The sequence below is a fragment of the Vicia villosa genome, linkage group LG5 (genome assembly GCF_029867415.1).
Source record: "Vicia villosa cultivar HV-30 ecotype Madison, WI linkage group LG5, Vvil1.0, whole genome shotgun sequence".
Classification (NCBI taxonomy): Eukaryota; Viridiplantae; Streptophyta; class Magnoliopsida; order Fabales; family Fabaceae; genus Vicia; species Vicia villosa.
Genome location: NC_081184.1, coordinates 88,835,964 through 88,842,687, shown reverse-complemented (window position 1 = coordinate 88,842,687; position 6,724 = coordinate 88,835,964). Strand labels below are relative to the sequence as shown.

The 6,724-nt window shown below is 39.9% G+C and overlaps 1 long non-coding RNA gene across 1 annotated transcript; it reads right to left on the bottom strand.

Annotated features, from left to right (window-relative positions):
• Positions 1 to 4,299: 4,299 nt before the first annotated feature.
• Positions 4,300 to 4,883, bottom strand: LOC131606832 (uncharacterized). The gene is made up of 2 exons (XR_009285071.1): positions 4,665 to 4,883; positions 4,300 to 4,560 (listed from the first exon to the last, which is right to left on the bottom strand). It is a non-coding gene; the product is annotated as an uncharacterized LOC131606832 (long non-coding RNA).
• Between the last annotated feature and the right edge of the window lie 1,841 nt (positions 4,884 to 6,724).

The window sequence follows — 6,724 nt, the reverse complement described above, 5'->3', positions numbered from 1 at the left end:
CTTTATTCAAGTATATTTTCAATTCCTTTTATTTTTCTTTGTTTAACTTTCATTTCGAAGCACTTTACATTGCTGCATTTTACATTCTTGCACGTTATATTTATGCACTTTACATTCCTGCAATTTACATGCTTTTGTTTACGTTTCTTTTGTCGAAAGACATATTAACATGTGTAACAAGTGTTGTTTTTAAGTGAATATTCATTCGATCACATCACAAACAAGTTTTCTTGAAGTCAGAACAAACAAACATGAATCAAATCATATCGAAAGGCAATTGTTTGACTATGTCCTAGGATCAATCTAGTCGATCCTGCGGGTAACCAAAGTATATTTTATAGTTTGGAAGACTAGCGGTTGTTTACCGGAAATCACCGTAAACAAATTGGCACGCCCAGTGGGACAGTGTCAAACAGATTGTTATTAATTGATTGTTTTGTTTTGTCTAGAAAATATCAAGACCTTGTATGAACCTTAGGAACGGTAAATTAACCAACAGTGCACAACCGATTCCTAAACGAAGTTACAACAAGAAAATGGTCAATGTGGCCAGTGGAGGGGGAGATCAAGATCCCCCACAGGGGTCAGGAACAGTAGCGGCAAATTCCACGCACGTTTCGACTTCTACTCAAGAGGCGCAGGATATACCGGTTTCGACAGGGTCTGGACCCATAAGTAGTTCCCAGGCTATACCCGAGAATACTTCAGGGACAACAGGGACTGTTCCAGTCTCGGGAACCACCGTGCCTCCACTCACAGGTGTAAACGAGATACCGTTTTTCTCGACAAACGCCGCAAGTCAATTATTTACCCCAGGACCATCAACCACTTTCGAAGGTTGGAGACCCAACAACCCATATGGAATGCCATATTCATACATCGCAGGATTACGAGGAACAGGTCCTACATACACTACAACTAACCCAACAGCGTTTTCGCCTAATGTCGGTTCGATAGGTCAAAGCGCACAAAACACTGGTTTCTCTCTCCAAATACCCCCCTTAACCACAAATAGTCAAGCACCATTTCGACAGGAGATGGATGCAAGTAACCATGATATGTTAGGAGTCCTCGCTAGAGAATTGGGGTCGATTTTCAATCCATTAGTAGCAAACATTACAAGGATTAACCAAGACAATGTGGAAACATATCAAAAAAATATCGTCACAAATAGGGCGAATGGCGGATTTCTTAGGAGTCCCTCAACCTAGGCGAAAAAATAATCAACCCCCTTATCGAGAGGGTGAACCCATTATGGAACGTGTTCAAAATACGGTTCCTCCGCCTAGAGCAACAACCGCTGATGTGGTCCCTCCGCCTAGAACAACCACCGCTGACATAGTTCCCCCACCTAGAACAACAACAATCGAAAGGAACCAAGTAATAGACCTAGACGGTTCGAGTCAAAGGACTATTCCTGTCCATCAGGATATTGCGGAGGAAAGACCCAGGTTAAGGATAGTAGGTAGGAACGAACACCCAGACGAAGTAGTTCAAAGGGTTAGAAGAGAGAATATGGCCACTAAAAATAACCTAACTACCATGATAGAAAGAATTATGGCCAATAATGGCCTCAATACCGGACTTCGACGTCCAAATTATACGTCCCCCATAGCGGAATATGTCATGCAAACAGAATTACCAAGGGGTACCAAAATACCAAAATCCACTAAATTTTCAGGGGACACCAGCGAGTCAACCGTGGAACACATAGCCAGATATCTGACGGAAGCCGGCGATTTAGCAGGCAACGAGGACCTTAGGATTAAATACTTCCCTAGTTCGCTAACAAAATATGCTTTTACTTGGTTTACCACATTACCCCCAAATTCCATAGACGCATGGGCACACTTGGAGAGATTATTCCATGAACAATGCTATATGGGTCAAACCAAGATAAGCCTGAAATAATTGGCTAGCATCAAGAGGAAGTTCACAGAGCCTATAGATGATTACTTAAACAGGTTCTGTTTGATGAAATCAAGATGCTTCACGGTTGTCCCAGAACATGAATTAGTCGAGATGGCTGCAGGTGGTTTAGATTATTCAATTAGAAAGAAACTGGATACCTAATACCTAAGGGATATGGCCCAATTGGCAGACAGGGTTCGACAAGTCGAACGACTGAAAGCAGAAAAGGCCAGAGCAAATAAGAGTTACAAGAAGGAGAGGGTAGCATATATTGAAGCTGAAGACATTGACGGAGAATCTTTCGAAGACTCATACAGCGTGGAAGAGGTCGAAATAGATCTAGCTGAATTAAAAGAAGCACCGCCTTATTCTTGCAAATTGCTCACCCCTTCTAATGGAAAAAATCCAGTAGAAAGCGATAAAAATGATAGATTTCCTAAGAAAACTTATACATTTGACGTCACTAAATGTGACGAAATATTTGATTTGTTAGTAAAAGATGGCCAGATGATAGTGCCTCCCAATTCCAAAATTCCCCCGTTAGAACAACGGAAGAAGCGAGGCTTTTGCAAATATCATGGTTTTTTAGGCCATAAAACCTCACAATGTTTTCTTTTCAGGGATCTAATTCAGAATGCTATCAAGGATGGACGTCTGAAATTCGCTGACAAAACCAAGAGTCACATGAAGGTTGACACAGACCCTTTGAATGTTGCTGCCACTAACCTGTGTGAACCACTTGACGTCAACATGGTGGAAGTGTCTGAAGTAGATGTTGCTGAATCGGAGACAATTTCAACTAGAAAGCAGGCTACTGAAAGCCTAAATGACAATGAAGTCTTCAACACTGATGTTGAAGAATCCTTCGATGCAGAGATGACTGAAGATCTGAAAGGAAAAACCAATGAGGCCACTGAAGACCTCAGGGAAAAACTTCAGCAGATACAGATTTCTGAAGCTCCTCCGGTAGGTAAATGGTCCCCACACTGGGAAGGACCCTTTCGAATCTTAAAAGTATTCTCGAATAACGCTTACGAGATAGAAGAGTTGGCAGAAGATCGTAGGATCTTAAGAGTAAATGGGAAGTATCTGAAAAGATACAAACCAAGCATGCACGAAGTAAAAATTGCAAAAACGTAGATATTCAGAGTATACTACATAGGCCAAAATGGTTGAACAAACACCAAAATGGCTTCGTGTTCAAGCAAGATATTTGGCAAATAAAGTAAAAAGACAAAGCAATGCCAAAATATTTTTCATTAAGAATAGGAGAGTACATTCATTTTGGGGATTGTGTTTCCACCAACTACAGAAATAAAAGCATTCTAGAGGCTAATAAAAGGAGCATTCAAAATTAGAAACAATAAAACTAAGACCTATAACACCTCCATCAAAAGCCACAGACAACGCACCCTCTAGTTAATCCTTTGTTCTAAACCCTCCAAGGATAGCAGGGGCAAGCTTTCTGCTTCAAACATGTCTAGAGATCCCGACCTACGCATTCTTCTCACTATACCCTTTTTGAGAAACATGTAGGACAACAATCTTCCATAAGGAAGACATGTCACTACACCTTGACGAGAGGCAGCCATAGAAACAGCTTCGACAAGCTGTTTGAAGATCAGAAGTGGAAAGTTGATTTTCTTTCCCCAGAGGGCACAGAGTATGAACTCCAAATCCTCCATCATGATGCTGTCTAGATCATGGTTTCGTGGATGAAAGTTGCCCACTAAAAGCTGGTGCCAAATCCTAATGACTTTAGCACTAAAAGGATCATTGTCCATAAGGGCCCTCAACGTAACATAGGTAGTCATGTTGATGATGTTGTCATCAAACGCTTCCCCAAGATTGCCCACCTAATTTTACTTCTATCTGACTTAGGCTTTGCATTTCATCTGCATACATTCATCCGGTCATCTAACGTATCATGTATTCATTCATCAATAATTTGAAAATGAGATCGAGGATCTTGGATTTAAAGATGTCTTTGTGGCTCTTAGTAACTATTCATTTGCTTATAGTGATCAGATGATTTGGTTTGATTTATATTCTCATAACTAGGCTATCCATTGTCAAAGGCCGCAAGAAGCGTAAATTAGAGTATCATTCTCTTATGTTTGGGTCTGGCGAGATCAACCGAGGGTGACTGAGTGTCTTCTCAATATTGGAGCTACCACTGATTTAAGCAGGAGAACTATGATTAGTTCTCTCTCTATTTATGGTGCCCGGTGTTTGATTTAAGTTCTCACTCTATATCATTTGGTGCTCCGCAGTATATTAGCTCTTGTGTTTTTTTTATGGATTAAGGAAGTTGATTGAATAAAGATAAGGTATGGATGTGAAAAGAATAAAAAAGGGAGAAACATTCATTTAAATGGTGGAATACTGTACAAGAAAAAGTTTCATTCAGCTTCAATGCGAATCAACGAAATCACATCACTTTACAAGTTAATGGACATACAAAGTTTCTAGTCATACAAGTTTCTTATAAGTTACAAAATTGAATCAACAAAACCAAAAAAAGGGGGTTTAAACAAGAAAAAAGAGGTCCAATCCATCGGATTGCTCCAAGAGGTCGTCACTCTCGCGTCAAGCCAGCTTCCTCATCATTCTTCATGTTCTCTCTATGACCAAAGCGAGTTTTTCAGCCTGTGTACAATATGTTCAGATGACTTGGTTAGTACAATTCATGGTATAAAAAATACAAATCGTGTTCAGTCGATATTCACATTAAATCATTATCATTATCTTACCAATCCACAACAAGTTCAGCAGCCTATGATGCGTCAATATCAGAACCTGCCAAGTATATGACATCATTCAACATCCATATAACAGTCCCTGCACATATCTACAACATTCCAAACCTGCTTCACAAGGAAAAAACCTACCTAAACCAAATAACTGCATAATTCCAGCCCTGCAGTTAATCCAAATTGGTTTGTTAAACCGGTTCAGCACCAACACAAACATAAGAAGCTAATTCAGTGCAGAATGACCATGGCATAACAGTTCACATAAAAAATCCAAGCCATATATACATAGGGCTGCCAAACCATGATAGATATATTGCCAAAATTATCACCCATTAACCATTAATCATTATTCTCAACTAGTTCCATAATCAGAACCCACACATGTTAATAGCTCACCATTCATCCATACATTATTACCAAACAGAACTCTCAACCATTTCCTACTATCACTAACCAATTCCAACCAATTTCCCTCACAACTATTTATAACCCTTACCTTCCCCGTGTTTCTTTTATTTCCTTTGCATGCATTCCCTTAGCATTGAGCTCTAGATTTATAGTTAACACACCCTTTAGATAGCAACAAACATAGGTGGATACCATCGAGTACGATGGGCGTGAGGGGTGCTTGCACCTTCCCCTTGCGTAACCGACTCCCGTACCCTATCTCTGGTCGAAAGACCTCGTTCTTATTCATCTTAGGTTTGCTAACGTTCCTTTCCTATTAGGATAAATATATTGGTGGCGACTCTGTCTATTTCCGCGAGCGTGTGACAAAGAGAGCAAAATTTTTTAAGAGTTTGGGAAAGTATGAAGAAATGAGTAGAATGCTAACGCTTTATATAGAATACGTTGGCCATAAAACAACGGTTCATTTTTTAGTGTTGATTGGACTGCGTTTGGTATCCCCAAGAGAAGTTATGGCCTCCGCCGTTTCCCGCCTTGGAAGTTAAAGTGTAATCATGTTGAAAACTGATACACGCACGTCTCAAATAGACATTTTGAAAAAGGTGATGTCATCATTTAATGATGGTTACGGCTAAGGGAAGTGGAAACGTCAAGTCTAGGCGTGAGAGGCTGCGAAGAGTAATCATGTCACGTGGGGGCATTATTAAAGTCATTATGATAATAAAAATAATTTTGACAATTTTTAGGAATTGTTAAAATGCTACTCGCGACAACCATAGAATTTGAAGTATGGAAGATTGAAAGTTAAAATTGCATATACTTTCCTGAGGAAGTTTGATTACAACAAAGAAAAGAACTAAGTACGAAACACAAAAAATAGTACAAGGTCCAAAGTGGCTAATTAAAATCCTTGGAAAGATTATCTTTCATCTTCGAATATTGAGTCTCCCATAAAGACATATGACGTTCGATTATTGCCTATTGTCTTTTCAGTTCTTCGATCTCTGGCCCTAGCTTCTGTGCCGTCTCGAAGTGTTGAATCCCTAACTGCGCCACTTCGGTCAATTCTTCCTGATCAGTTTGTTGGATTGCTGCCTGACGAGACTGGGCATTCTTTATCTTCTCTTCGAGGAGTTCAATTTCTTGTTTCCAAGATTTGATATTCGTTTCACAATCTTCATATTCCTTCTGGTTCTTCGAACGTTCAAGCTTAAGGGCGTCAGCCTTTTTTATTGCATCATTTGCAGCTTTCCAAGAAGAACTATGAGAAGTCACCTTTGTTGTGAGTTATTCGTCAATATTCCGTTTTCGAAGAAGATTAGATTGGAGTTGATCAATCAGAGAACCCAGTAAAACAATCACTTCCGAGACTTCCTCTGAGACCAGAAGTAAATCTACTTTCTTCAAAATATTATTTAAGCTATAACATTTGGTGGAATCCCTGCTTAGAGCTTCGACGAGGTTGGTTTCGAAGAACTTTTCCCTTATTTGACGAAGGAGATTAGGAATATCATCCTTGTCGCCAGTATCCGCCAAGACATTAGAAGAAGTTCCAAGCCCAATGGGCGAAACATTATCAACACTCATCATGGTCTTGAGGAAGCTTACGGGATCAGTTTTCTTGAGTTGCTCCAGTTCTGAAGGAGTAA